Source organism: Cervus canadensis, chromosome 16 (genome assembly GCF_019320065.1).
Source record: "Cervus canadensis isolate Bull #8, Minnesota chromosome 16, ASM1932006v1, whole genome shotgun sequence".
Classification (NCBI taxonomy): domain Eukaryota; kingdom Metazoa; phylum Chordata; class Mammalia; order Artiodactyla; family Cervidae; genus Cervus; species Cervus canadensis.
In genome coordinates, this window is record NC_057401.1 from 41,453,465 (window position 1) to 41,469,587 (window position 16,123).

Below are 16,123 nucleotides of genomic sequence, written 5' to 3' on the forward strand. Positions count from 1 at the left end.
TGTGGAGAAAAGGGAACCCTCCTACACTGTTGGTGGGAATGCAAACTAGTACAGCCACTATGGAGAAAAGTGTGGAGATTCCTTAAAAAACTGGAAATAGAACTGCCATATGACCCAGCAATCCCACTCCTGGGCATACACACCGAGGAAACTAAATCTGAAAGAGACACGTGCACCCCAATGTTCATCGCAGCACTGTTTATAATAGCCAGGACATGGAAGCAACCTAGATGCCTATCAGCAGACGAATGGATAAGGAAGCTGTGGTACATATACACAATGGAATATTACTCAGCCATTAAAAAGAATTCATTTGAATCAGTTCTAATGAGATGGATGAAACTGGAGCCCATTATACAGAGTGAAGTAAGCCAGGAAGATAAAGACCAATGCAGTATACTAACACATATATGTGGAATTTAAAAAGATGGTAACGATAACCCTATGTGCAAAACAGAAAAAGAGACACAGATGTACAGAACAGACTTTTGGACTCTGTGGGAGAAGGCGAGGGTGGGATGTTTTGAGAGAATAGCATTGAAACAAGTATACTATCAAGGGTGAAACAGACCACCAGCCCAGGTTGGATGCATGAGACATGTGCTCAGGGCTGGTGAACTGGGAAGACCCAGAGGGATTGGTTGGAGAGGGAGGCAGGCGGAGGGATCAGGATGGGGAACACATGTAAATCCATGGCTGATTCATGTCAATGTATGGCAAAAACCACTACAATGTTGTAAAGTAATTAGCCTCCAACTAATAAAAATAAATGGAAAAAAAAAGAGAAAAAAAATCCTGGGTCTCCTTCATTGCAGGCAGATTCTTTACCATCTGAGCCACCAGGGAAACCCCAGCTAGTACATACATGCAAATAAGTTATTGTTCTTAACGTAGCTTCAAGATCCCTTTATCACAAAATATCACTATTGGTCCCAGTTATGTAATTCTAAAGCAACAAGATGTAATACTCAAAACACAGTCAAAGAAGGTCAATACTTCTTTCTTTTACAGCAGACAAGATTTGTCTTGCAAGTGTGATGCTTTTCCATATGAAATACAGTATATGGAAGTAATGGGCAGATAGTTGTGTAATAAGTGAACTTGGTAGTTAGTTGTTCCTAAAGTTAACTTGCTATGATTACCAGTACCAGTTCTAAATATGACTCTGAAAATATTGATGTAGTAGTGATTATCACATATTTAAATTACTTTTTCTCAATGATTGACAAGTAAGGCATATTGGTGGAAACTGCAAAGGAATATTTATTTCAATGGTGATACTTTTAAAGAGTAGGTATATTCTTTTATCGTATAACTAATCCATTGTTTTACTATTTGGTCTTTCCATTTTTGTCCACAATTTATCCTTAAGATAACTGATAAACAGTTTTTCAGTACGGATAAAATCAAAACTATAATCTTGCCTGTTCCTTGGCTCATTGAGCAAATCATCATTAATTTTTTACCTAAAATCAAAGAATATCCACTCATGAGATAGTGCAAAAATTTCAAAATTATACCTACATTATTATCTATAGATTTAAAATGAAAGATTGTAAATGCTGTCCTATCTCTGTTCAATTAAAAATTTGTTGTTGCTGTTCAGTCGCCAAGTTGTGTCCGACTCTTTGGAACGTCGTTGCAACCTCATGGAAACGTGCCAGGCTTCCCTGCTCTTTGCTGTCACTCGGAGTTTGCTCAAATTCATATCCATTGAGTCGGTGATGCTATCTAAGCATCTATTCCTCTGCTGCCCCCTTCTTCTTTGTCTTCAGCCTTTCCCAGACCCAGAGCCTTTCCTAATGAGTCAACTCTTCACATCAGGTGGCCAAAGTATTGCAGTTTCAGCTTCAACATCTGTCCTTCCAGTGATTTACCTGTTTGATCCCCTTGCTGTCCAAGAGACTCTCAAGAGTCTTCCCCAGTACCACAATTTGAAAGCATCAGTTCTTTGGTTGTCAGCCTTCTTTATGGTCCAACTCTCACATCCATAGTGGAAAAACTATAACACTGGTTATATATTATTGTCAGCAAATTGATGACTCTGTTGTCTGGGTTTGTCTTAGCTTTCCTTCCAAACAGCAAACTTTTTTTTAATTGCATGGCTTCAGTCACCATCCACAGTGATTTTGGTGACAGAGAAAAGAAAATCTGTCACTACTTCCACTTTTCTCCTTCTGTTTGCCATGAAGTGATGGGACTTGATGCCATGATCTTAGTTTTTTGAATGTTGAGTTTTAAACCAGTTTTTTCACTCTCTTCTTTTTCACCCTAATCAAGAGGTTCTTTAGTTCTTCTTTACTTTCTGTCATTAGAGTAGTGTCATCTGCATATCTGAGGTTGTTGATATTTCTCCCAGCAATCTTGATTCCAGCTTGTGATTCGTCTAGCCCAGCAATTTGAAATGATGTACTCTGTATAAAAGTTAAATAACTGTGACAATATACAGCTTTGACATACTCCTTTCCCAATTTTGAACTGGCCCATTGTTCCATGTATGGTGCTAACTGTTGCTTCTTAACCTGCATACAGATTTCTCAAGAAACAGGTAAAGTGGTCTGATATTCCCATTTCTTTAAGAGTTTTCCACAGTTTGTTGTGATCCACACAGTCAGAGGCTTTAGCATAGTCAATGAAGCAGAATTAGATGGTTTTATGGAATTTCCTTGCATCTCTATGATCCCACAGCTGTTGGCAATTTGATCTCTAGTTCCTCTGCCTTTTCTAAACCCAGTTTTACATTTGGAAATTCTTGGTTAACATACTGCTGAAGCCTAGCTAGAAAGATTTTGAGTATAAACTTGCTGGCATGTGAAATGAGTGGAATTTTATTTTAGTTTGAACACTCTTTGGCATTGCCCTTCTTTGGGATTGGAATGAAAACTGATCTTTTCCAGTTCTGTGTTCACTGCTGAGTTTTTCAAATTGCTGACATTGAGTGCAGCACTTTCATATCATCCTTTTTAAGAAGGATTTTAAGAAGTTCAGCTGGAATTCTGACACTTCCACTAGCTTTGTTTATAATAAATGTTTATAAGGCCCACTTGACTCCACACTCTAGGATGTCTGGCTCTAGGTGAGTGACCACACCATTGTGGTTACTTGGGTCTTCAAGACGTTTTTAGTATAGTTCTTCTGTATATTCTTGCCACTTCTTCTTAATCTCTTCTGCTTCTGTTAGGTCCGTGTCATTTCTGTACTTTATCATGCCCATCCTGCATGAAATGTTCCCTTGACATTTCCAGTTTTCTTGAAGAGATCTCTAGTCTTTCCCATTCTATTGTTTTTCTTGATTTCTTTGGATGGTTCATTTAAGATGGCTTTCTTATCTTTCTTTGCTATTCTCAGGAATGCTGCATTCAGTTGGGTATAAATTTCCCTTTCTCCATTTTCTTTCGCTTCTCTTCTTTCTTCAATTAAGTATGGTGATAGTTTTATCATCTTTCTAATCTTCAAGTTAGAAGATGTACCACTTGTGTTTTAAAAAACCACCTTTGCAGATGACAGAACTGGTTTTATTTGAAGGTAAAATATGCAGATATACAATTGTCCATGTCATTGCTTTAACAGGAAAAATGTGTCATGTGTAATTAAGAAGTCATATGAACCACATTCCTTTACACTCATCTCTGCCTATATCTAGCCCTTGGCATTTTGGGTAAAATAGTTGATTCTCTGCATATCATTCCTCCCAAGCCCATTAACTGTAGTATTTTGCAGAGCAATCTAAGAGCATGATAAGAGCAATCAACAACACAGCCTCTGCTTCTCTAACTGAGTCATGTGTGTGCTACTTCATGGCAAAGTTTACCTCTTTCACCATCTCTTCCTCGGTTCTTGATGTGTTGAAAACTAGGCTTTGGTTTTATTGCATGACAATGGCCAATATCAAGACTTCCCCGCCCCCAACTATTTTTTGGAAATGCATATTCTGTTGGCCTATAGCCATGTGCTCTTCCTGGGATTAGCTGAAGACATTTCCTTACCAATTTGAAAGCTTACTGAGCTGATTTTATGAAAGTGATTCATTCAATGTGTGAAGTACATGATACCATTGGTCTGTCAGAAATGTGGATTTCAGATTTGCTTTCATGAGCAATTCATTGAAGAATGTTTCTGGGTGTTGCTGTTGTTGTTTTGTTTTGCTTTATAAAATGTACTGATCATAACATTTTAGATAAGTGCATGAATCATGTTTGACTAAATCGCTGAAAAGCAAATGGGAGATGGCAACAAATACAGGAACATTTTGTGAACAAGATGCTCCCTGTGTTAAGCTATTTCCTATGTAAATTATTCTTTATTGGCAGTACGATTTCGTTCGGTTTCAAATTATGATGGTACTATAGCATTTTATAGTTAGCAGTCGCCTTTGAAAAACCTTATTTTTAACAATAAGGAACCCAACACTAAAGAAACTATTCAATTCACATAAGAAATACGGTTAATGACAGACTGAGAACTGGTACTCAGGTCTTGTCATATTCTGTTTACTTTTCTGCTTTAACTTTAAACTGCTCATCCAAATAATCTATTTTACAGACATATATGAGTTCCTATTTCATAATTACTGAAATTTCACATTTATTTCATTTGCTTGTTGCTGTTGCAAAGCATACATACAAAAATAAAACAAAATCAAACAAACAAGTATTTTTCTAGTGAGACTAACATTTGGTTCAGGGCAAATGTTTCTTATTTTCTGTTGCATGTAAAATAAATGTTAGCTTTGCTTTATTTTGTGTAAATGGCATGTTTTTTTAACACATCAATAAAGTTTTATTTAATTTATGTGCCAAAGCTGTCAATTACATGCAAAACCTGTTAGTGCAGTGATATGGAAACCTTTCCCTGAAATCTCGTTAAAGATACCTCTGGGAATTCATATTCATATCCATTTAAGAGAGTGGATGAACAGAATCTGCCTAACGTAATTTGGGAGAAAAATCAATAAGATTCTCTTATCAACTGTCCTCTTTGCTTTCTGGTTATTGTTAGCACAGTAAGTATTGAGAAGGAACTATTTCTAGTCTTTAATTTGTTCTATTTATTTTCAGAATTGTATTATACTTCTTTTAGAAAGTAAAGACAGATGTTCTATGAATTTTGGATACAGTAATGGTACTTCAAATATTACTTGAAGGTTATATTAGCTATTTTTTCCCTATACATCAGCCACTTCATAAGTTATCTTAGAGATGAGATGGTAAAATTAACCTCTGATTTTATGGGACACTGGAGTTTAAAGAGAGTGGGTCATTACTCAGGGCTGCTCAGTGGAGAGCAGGATGAGATTTTAACCTAGGGATATGACACCTCTGTGCACTTTCTCACTCCACAGTCTTTGATGACATACACGTTTTTGATCCCTTCAGAAATAGTTTATCAGTTAAATAGTTTGGTTGATTCAAATTGAAAGCATCTGTTGATTAAAAACAGGCAAATAAATATATTAAAAAAAATCAGTGTTAATAAGTACAAATAAACAAATACTTTTAAAGGCAAACTGATAGCAAATTGACTGTCTTATTTAAAATCCAGCAGATATTACTGACTTAGCTTATGCTGCTATAATAAAACTGCTGTAGTAAAATACCATAAACTGGGTGGCTTATCAACACAGAATTTTTTTTTTCTTTTCACAATTCTGCAGGCTGGGAATTCCAAGATCAAGATGCAGTCTGGTTCAGTGTCTAGTGGGAACTCTTCCTGGTTGCCAACAACCATCTTACTGCTGTGTCTTCTCATGACAGAAAGCAAGCTACCTCTCTGGTCTCCTCTTATAAGGACACTAATTCCATTCATGAGGGTTCCACCCTCATTGTCTAATTATCTTCTAAAATCACCACCTCCAAATATCATCACATTGGGGCTAGGTTTTCAACATATGAATTTTGGGGGAGACACCAATATTCAGTCCATAACATTATGAACAAAGCTGTAGGTGAGACAAGTTCTTTTCTCTCACACTCTGAAATGGTTTACAGAATCATTTAGGGACACAGCCAACAAATACGTTTATGAGGGATAAAATAGCTCCTCTCAGAAGTAGGTGTTCTGGTGATATGGGCCTGAAAGGGCACAGGTGATTGAGCCAAAGAGCAGGAGAGATACTAATTATATGAACTGAAAAGCTAAATAATCATTTGTAGATGCAAATAGAATATATTAAAGTAAAATATGTGAAATATTTAGACTTTTATCTCACCATATTGATAATCCCTATCCAAATAATGTTAAATGGACTATTTGGAGTGTAAAGTAATGCAGTTATAATGGCAGTTACTTAACCAAACTAAAATTCAAATTTTAGGACTTAGGATTTGTAAATCAGTTCTAGAAGCCTCCAAAATGCTTTGATTCTATATCTCCTTATGCCAAAATAGCCACTAAATTTACTGAAGGCTGAATGAAAGTTGATCAGGCAGTTTTTGGAGCAGGATATAAAACTGTTTTAGGAGTAGAAAATGGAGGTCTTTAATGTTGTGACTGTTTATTACGCTCTTTTGATTATATTGCCAGTCAGATCGAAAACATAATCATGTGTATATAAACCTGCAAGGTTGTCTCCTGTTATAATTTCTGACAGTTTTCCTTACTAAATTAGGTGCTGCTATCAAATAAATATATTTCATTTCAATTACTTAATTTTCATATTATCTGTAAGAAAAACAATGTCAAACATTTGATCCTTTTAAATGGGCTCATTTTTTTCTGTATATCAAATTGCAATAGATTAATTTAACTTTAAAATATAGTTTTAAAGTTGTAATTCAGAACTAGATATTTCTAAGTGCATTTCCCCTAACTTACACACACACACACACAATTTAATTGTTGGATTTTTTTTTTTTTAAATTCTGCTGATGAGAAGGAAGAAAGTACAGTTAAGTGATTGTGAGCTCTGGGGGCATAAACTTTGGTACTATCAACTAATCACTATGCTCAGTCATCTGTTCTCACTTTATGTTTTAAAATGTAAAGGCATTTCTATAGTGCTACCTTCTTTATTTATCTGAAGGTTGTATTCAAATTCTTAGCTTTCTAAAAATCAAGTACATATCAAAAACTCAGAGGAATATCCTATCCATCACCACAGTTTTTATCTTCAACAAAAGAATGTATTTTTTCCTAATAAGATATTCATAGGATCTCTTAAATTCATTTATTGAGTTCTAGATTAAATCAAAATATGACAGTAGCTTAGAGGTTTTGGATGACTGCATCAAAGAATGAATGATTGGAAACCCCAATGTGCTATACTATTCCATATCTCATGTTTTAAAGAGAGAGGAATACCATAATCTATAATTTAATTCAATGAGCTTTGAAGCAATGGTACATACTGCTGTTTATGGTTGAAGCAATACAGTCACAAAATTCTTCCTTGACAGGGATTGGAACACCATCCCATTTCTTATTGATTTAAGTTTAACAATAGATGGACCCCTCACAAGGAATGAAAACAGTGAGGGCAGTAGAAATGTTACCTGAGGAAAGAATGTGTCAAATGCTCTTAAGTAAATTAAAACATTTGAGATTTTGTTTTGTTTTGGTAAATGCTATTTTTGTTAATTTTTGAAGTCTTCACTTCATAATGAAAAAATAATTTGAGTACCTAGGCAACCTCTTAAGTCTCCTAAAGGTTTTGGCGTTTGGAACTCCCTGGTTATACTATGCATATAATGAATTGTCTCTCTTGATGTGATAAATTATGCATTAGAATAATGGACAGATCAATCAGTGGAGCTGTGTAAGTGAAACACACAGCTTTTGGCAAAGCAAGTTCTGCATGTTTACATTTATCACCCAAATGCCTTGACTTTGATGCAGACCTTTGAGATGCATTTATTAATCATGATTTCATTAAAATTTTTGGCAAACTAATGACTTTTATTTGTCAGAAATATTGCTGATGATATACTGCTGGTGTCCAGAAACACTCATCTTCTTTTTGCTACTTAACCTTCAGTGTGATTGTTAAACAATAACGTGCATGAGACATCATACTTTAGATTACCAGAAAGGTCTTAGTGTCAGAACTAATCAGATTGTGTATTTGCTGATAGTGGAGTGGTGTGACTTTTTCAAGTACTGTTCCAGTTAAAGTTCACTTACAATACCTCATCTATTGAAGAAGCAAGAGTTCTGTAGGGGGAAAAATACTTGTACTGTTAATATGAATGGAATGATTAATGGTGCAAATTATTACTATTTTAATATATTTCAATGGTTGTGAAAAACTTGAGTTTGTGTAAACTACTAAAATAATTAAGTGCATATTCCTTTATGACCTATTTCTCATCTATAAATAAAAACATCTCTTATGATATAAAATCTAAGCAAGTTACTCTGTGGGGAAAGAAAATTGAACTTTTCCATAATCCTAAATAATTTACAATCTACTTAGCTAGACAAAAATTATTATGGAAAGTGATAAACTCATAAATTGTACTCTGTATTTGTGAAATACCTAAAAACAATAAAACAGAAAATGGGAAAATGAATAATATAAAACATACTACTGTTGCTTTAGAAAGAGAGAAAGATCTTTGCAGTTTTTTTTTCTCTAAATTATATTAAGTGGATGAAATTTATAATTAAACTAATAATAATCTGAAGTTCTTTGGGAGAATCTATTTCCCAGTGTTTAGAACACCATTATTGATATATGCTATCAAGTCAGTTTTAGGTTATAAGGTTAACTGTGTAAGTATTTCTATTTCCATAAAAACATAAATTATAGCTTCATTCACTGGAAATTACTTAAAGAGTGGTTCAGTTAATTTTTCATGTAAAAATTTGTGTGGCTAATTAAAATCAGCCAGGTGAAAAGGTTCTTGGACTCCTTGTTACTTATTTAAGAGTCCTCAATCTGGTATTGGTAACCACATATTTTTCTGACTAACTGGAAATAAACTTTACTTATTCTCAGGACCATGGTTTTCACTGAGGATAGGCAAACCAAGCCTTAAGCGGCCCATCACTAAAATTCCCCAGAATTCTTCAACTGAAAAAGAAGAAGGGCTTGTAAGAGCCAAGTTTCTTGCTCAATGCTGTCTGTTTTTCTCATACATTCTCTTATTGTTGATTTACACAAAATGGGATATTTCCTTAGCTCATATTTCTTGATGTTACACATAGATGTAAACCAGAAGAACTTATAAAGTTTAAATGGGTTTACTCTGAAGACAGATCTTTGTTTTCTTTATGATAACAGTTTTAACACATTGCAAGTTATAAATTATATGTGTGTATGTCTGTGTGTGTAGGTGCTCAGTTGTGTCCAACTCTTTGTGACCAATGGACTGACTGTAGCCCGCCAGGCTCCTCTATCCATGGGATTTTCCAGGCAAGAATACTGGAGTGGGTTGCCATTTTCTTCTCCGGGGGATCTTCCCAAACCAGGGATCGAACCTGGGGCTCCTGCATTACAGGCAGATTCTTTACCAGCTGAGCTACCAGGGAAGCCAATAGATATATATGGTTTTCAGTTTTCAATTGGGATGAAATATACATCATCTTGACTCCATAATTCTGTTTTTCCTACATGAATCTATTCTTTTTTGTGATGAAAGTATTGGGCCATCAAGAAATTAAATAAATGAAGCATCAGCAAGGAGAGATTAGGGAAGGGGTTCATTCCAGGTAAATTTTCATTTTACTTGTCAAATTTTAGAAATCAAGAAATCAGCTGTTGCCATACATATAAAGAAAAAAAATGTTTAAATATTGTAAGTCTTCAATTTCAAAGAGTGTGCACTCTTTTTTGGGGTATCATACTATGTGTAAATACCATGGAAATGAAAAGAGTTAACTTTAAAATTGTATTCTTTTTTAACATAAATTCTATGCTTTCAGCATGTACAATGCAATAAAATTAAAATTAATCACCTTAGCCTGAGTTACATCTTACTATTTCATTTAAATGTAATGGCATAAAAACATGAAAGTAGGTTGTTATAAGGGTAGTTTATGTAAACTCTTTTCATGGGGAAAAAAAGAAAGTTAACCTGGGCCTGAACTATGGACCAGTAGACTTCAGGTTATTTGGAAGAATGTGCTTTTTAACCTGAGGCAGAAAATGCACTTTATCTTATCTCCAGGAAGCTGACATAATATTTGTTTTTGGCTCATATCCCTAAAGTACCCTATTTCCCTTCCATTCTAGTTACTTTAGTCTGCCTAAGCTGAAAATATGTTTCCCTTTTCAACACAAGTGCTGTTTTAATAACTCCCCTCAAGATCCAGGAAGAGAGAGAATTATCAGTCAGCTTCCTCTATGGCTTCTGTGGGGCAGAGATGAACCCGTTAAACACTCTGTGGTGATACCAAATGCATAAGGTCACAGACAGGGATTAGAACAAGAGAAGGAGAGGAAGATTCTCTCTTGACAGTGTGGCAGCCAGAGGCTATGGGTGAGGCTTGGGGACTCACATCATTGTCTACTACACATTGTTGAAAGTGGAACTCTTGGGATGAAGCTAGAACTTTACTTTGGAGCAAAAACTGCCATGGAAATTGAACAGCAGAATCGCTCATTTATAAATACGAAAATTGATGGTTAGAGAAGGTATGCTTTATGTGACATGTTTTTTTAAAAAGTAGTATACAGTGTGAATTTACAAAAAAAAAAATCTAAGCCTATTGTTCTTTCATAATATCCATCCAACTAGTTCAATTTAAATAACATTTATTTATCAAGTGTCTATTGGAAATTGACAATGGGCCACACACACACACAAAACTCTCATGGAAGTTACTTTATGTGAATTGTATCGACAGATATTTGTGTAGTAACTATTAAATAGAATTTTCAAAGAATAAACTCTTGTGTTTCATAGGCTTTAAAATGCTGTGAATATTTTCCTTCAACCAGATGGTACGTTAAATCACCAACAGTCAGAAACTCATTTATCCATTTTCTTCTAAGCCTTAGGCTAGTTGAAAAAACAAGACTTGCAATAAAATTACACTATAATATCCCATGTTTAAATTTTTTAAAACTTCTATTTCTCAAGAAGTCCAGAATTGTCTTGCAGTAAAATCACTGCTAAAACCAATAGGATAACCAAATAGTTGATAAAAGACATGATTTCATGGAGGTTTTTTCCCCATTGAGTATTTTATTTCCATGCATAAAAGATAAAATGATGAGTAATGAAGAATAACATCCTGGGAGGAAGCTGCATTGCTTGAGAAAATATAAGAATGCAAATTAAAAGCATGTCTCAGTTTTACACCTCACAAATTATGGTGGTGGACACAAATACCCTGGCTCCAAACAATGAAAATTTGGTCACTGTGAATCAGATGAGGAATCAGAATATCCAAAGCTGCATTTATCTAGGCAATTTTATCTATAAACTGTTCAAATTGCATAGAAAGGATGATCTCAGAATTGAAAGCAATGATTTTGTCGTTAATTACTTTAATATTTAGTTTAATTGTCTGTTTTCCTCATCCTCTAAAGATGATTATAATGAACTGTCCCTACTCTTTTCCTAACCCCAAACATACGAAAACAAAGATTCACAATTCTAAAGAATGGCTGGTTTATAAAGATGAAAGGAACAGAATTGTGAATTAGGTTCCCACTTTCCATTGACATGTTAGCCAAATGATATTAACCTCAGTTCTGATACTGTGTGTGACTTTGTATGTTCTGCTTTTGTGTACTTTCTTAGACAATTAAACCAGGGTATTCCAAATGCTCCAAAGGAAGACTTGGTAACATACTTACAGCATGCAGCCTGGATAATAATATGAGTTTATGGATGAGACAGTGTCAAAGAGTGTTATTATCATGAAGAAAAATAGAGTTGATCATTATCAGAACCACTGATGTACTAGAAAAAAAGTGAAAGGAGTATAAAATTTTACTTGCATCTGTATTTTACTTCCTGTAGATGAGCATATTATATAGGAACAAACTATTCATTTTAAGATTGCTAAGGCATTTTGGTTGAACTGAAAGAAACAATACAAATCAAGGAACTGAGAAATGTATCCTTAAGGAAATGATTTATATCTGGGATATACTTAATTCTAAGGAGTACCTGATCAAGTGTTATTCCCATATTACTTTTTAAAATAATAACAGATAGAATTGTGGCAATGATTCTACATCAAAAGACATAATACTAATAATTTTTAAACATCCTAGAGTAATGCAGAGTGAACAGTAATATCTCTTAAGACTTGACCACATGCAATATAGTTTCGACTTGTTTGCCCAATTTGGTATTGTTATCCCTGCTGCACATGTCATATGTGGTCTACCAAATAACAGTAACATTAGGAATGTTTCTTGATGATAAAGTTAACAAAAATGTGAAGCTAGAAAACTATGGGAGTCATACTCTGAAATGCAATGGATATAAATGTTCTATAAATTAATATAAAGAACTTAACCTAAGATAGTGGTAGAACCTAGATGAATATTTTATTAGTAAATTAACTACATATGCACAAACATCTAAATGATAGACTATGGGGGTTCAGACACTAATTTTTAGTTTCTTCCTGACTACGACATTTTAAAACCCAGCACTAACTCTGTTCTCTTTTGTTTTGAATTTCTCTTCTGTTACTGATCCTAATTCATGCTATTCATGTCCATATCATCATGTTCTTGGCTGACCACACCCTATATTAGTATCCATATTACTATGCACAGATAATTCTAAGTCTCTAAATATTCAAAGTTTACAATAATTACATATTTTTCAGTCATACTTTTCAAAAGGGTTATTTTGCTCTAATCACCATTTTTTAAACACCACCATCTGTATTTTTGTGTGTGTTAAGAGGAACAAGTCATGATAATTCTTATAATAAAACCTCCCAAATCTCAGCATCTTAAAACAATTTCTAGTTAATTCCATAGTTTAATGAAGGTTGAATGGCTCTCTTAGACATCTCCTCCATCCTTTTTTCCAAGCATTACATTTCATTTTTCTTTTAATACATAGAATGCCCTCACTTTTGCCCTAAGAGTGATAACACAAAATTTCATCACTCGACCTTTGCAGATCAAATCCCCAATCTCCAGTTTACTCATAGGTTTTCCCATTAAGTCCAGATAGTTCTTTCCAGAAAAGGGACCTATGAATAATTATAGACAAATTTTTGCATGCATACACACACACACACACACACACACACACACACACACACACACCTACTGTCTCTAAATATACATGGATGTAATGAGAAAAAATAACTGGAATGAAATCTCCTACTTGGAAAGAATGAAAGGCATGCAAAGAATCTGGCTCACCTGATTCTTGAAATCTGCAGTATCTATACACTAATAGAAGTGTCTAGGCTTCTTCCATTTTGTGGCTTTGTCATATCATTATTCTTCAAATTCATCCCTGAGGCCTAAGGCCAATATATATGCAGAAGAACAGACAACATTTAAGAAACCAGGCTCAAAATGTCATATTCCTGTGGCCAGAACAAAGTCACACTTAAAGGTAACTGATAATTTATTCTTCTTGTGTGACTAGTGGAAAAGTGAATCATTTTTTTAGAAAATAAAATTATGTCTGCTATACCACAATGGCTCATGTTCCTTCTCCCAGTAATCTACACTTCTCCTCTTTTTTAAATCTGAAATCAACATATTGATCCACCTATACTTTCTTCATAAAAATGAGTGATATTTTAGTAGATCTGTTTCTTGCTAAGTATAATTTCATGATTGAATCTAAGCTGCAATTAATCCTGCCTTAGACAGGGACAAGAAAAAAAAATGATGCTTTTTGTGTAACATCATCAGTATCTTCTCTGACTACAGTGGCCAAGGGGATTTCATAGTTTGGAACTGAACTGTCCTTATCTAGAAAACAACAGAACTGGTTAGACATTTGTTTCTTACCTGAGTGATATTATCCAAAATTCAAATTATCTAGAATTATATCTGAAAAAAATTACTTTAGTCTGTTGAGTCAGATAAATGTGTTCTTTCTATTTATTAAGTGTATTTTTCACCCAGTGTTGAATGCACGGATTATGAAAAGCCATTTCTACAATTTCGTCCAAGATTAGCTGAACTATATTAGAATTTTTAAGAGTTTACTTAATTAGATTGATTCTAATCTTGCAGTGGACAAATCAAAAGTTGTTAGCAGTGTTCTGCCAACAGAAGTTGGGAAATAGTGCAGTGTATATGAGTTTTCTCAGTTGCGTCTGACTCTTTGGGACCCTATAGACTGTACCCGACCAGGTTCCTCTGTCCATGGGATTGTCCAGGCAAGAAAACTGGAGTGGGTTGCCATGCCTTCCTCCAGGGGCTGCTGACCCAAGGATCCAACCCACATCTGTGTCTCCTGCATGGAAGGCAGATTTTTTTTTTTAATTTTTATGCTTAATTAGAGGATAATTAATTTACAATATCGTGATGATTTCTACCACACATCCACAGAAGTCAGCCATAGGTATAGGTGTGGCCCCTCCCTCTTGAACTACCTACCCACCTGCCTCCCCATCCCACCCCTCTGCTCCTGCTAAGTCGCTTCAGTTGTGTCCGACTCTGGGAGACCCCATAGATGGCAGCCCACCAGGCTCCTCTGTCCCTGGGATTCTCCAGGCAAAAATACTGGGAGTGTGTTGCCATTTCCTTCTCCAATGCGTGCATGCATCCTATCCCTCTAAGTTGTCACAAAACACTGGTTTTGGGTTCTCTGCATCATACAACAAATTCTCACTGGCTGTCTATTTACTGCTGAGCCACTGGGGAAGCCCTTCATAAGGCAGACCCAGAAGCTAAGTGAGGATCTTGCTTGATTAGCTATAGCTTACATGCCTTATTTGGGAAAGCCTAGTTTGCTGAATAATTGGTCCAGGATATTCACTGGAAAGACTGATGCTGAAGCTGAAAGTCCAATCCTTTGGCCACCTGATGCAAAGAACTGACTCCTTGGAAAAGACCCTGATGCTGGGAAAGATTGAAGGCGGGAGGAGAAAGGGATGACAGAGGATGAGGTGGTTGAATGGCATCACTGACTCAACGGACATAAGTTTGAGCAAGCTCTGGGAGCTGGCAATGGACAGGGAAGCCTGACTTGCTGCAGGCCATGGGGTCACAAAGAGTCAGATACAACTGAGTGACTGAACTGACTGTGTTTGCTGTTTGTGATTGGCTGTGCTTAAATTTTGTTTTCTGGGATACGAATGCATTTACACAATTGACTCTGGATTAGGTTTTTGTTAACTTACATAAGTCACCGAGGGATTAGAGCCACCCCAGTCTAATGACTTCTTGTTTAATTGCTTTCAGTTCAGTTGCTCAGTTGTGTCTGACTCTTGGTGACCCCATGGTGACCCCATGGACTGCAGCACACCAGGCTTCCCTGTCCATCACCAACTCCCAGAGCTTACTCAAATTCATGTCCATCGAGTTGGTGATGCCATCCAACCATCTCGTCCTCTACCGTCCACTTCTCCTCTTGCCTTCAATCTTTTCCAGTATGAGGGTCAATTGCTTTAACATGTGCAAAAATCTAGGCACAATATTAACAACAACAGAAATAGATGAACTCAATATTTTTAAGTTTATTCATATTGAACAAGTGTTTATGTGTAGAGGCATTTCCTAAGACATTTAAGTACCTGTGCTACCTTATGAAATATATGCTCTTCTGTGTTGAATCATAAAATGAATGAGTGTAATCTACTAAAGCAACCAAAATGTACCCCTAGACAACAGACTAGGAGCCATTATTTGATGTCATCCACTCATATACATTGTCTAGCACTGGCTTTTCTGAATTGAGCAAGTGTCCCATCTTCCAAGTAGGGAGTAAGCATCAGGACTAAGTGCTGTAAAAACAACAGTAAAAACAAAAATAAGTCATTTTTATACCTAGTTGGAGGTTATAATCCTAGAGAATGCAATGTTGAATTAAGCTTTATTCTGATTTTCTGAAAGTAAAATCATAACAGATCTTAATCCTGTGCTAACATTATCCACAGTGCTTTGAACTGAAGCATTTTACAAAACACTGATGTAAAAAAACTTCTAAATAATATTTAGATAAGTAAATATCAAAGATAATATGAAAATTAAACCTATTTCTTTATGTATATTCAGTCCATTTGAGCCTAGCTTAAAATT

General features: G+C 35.3%; 1 non-coding gene and 1 pseudogene across 1 annotated transcript; one reads left to right on the forward strand and one right to left on the reverse strand.

Moving 5' to 3' along the window:
• Positions 1–16,123, forward strand: part of LOC122454304 — an 89,794-nt pseudogene that overhangs the window by 40,727 nt on the left and 32,944 nt on the right.
• Positions 9,397–9,468, reverse strand: TRNAY-GUA. Its single transcript has one exon. It is a non-coding gene; the product is annotated as a tRNA-Tyr (tRNA).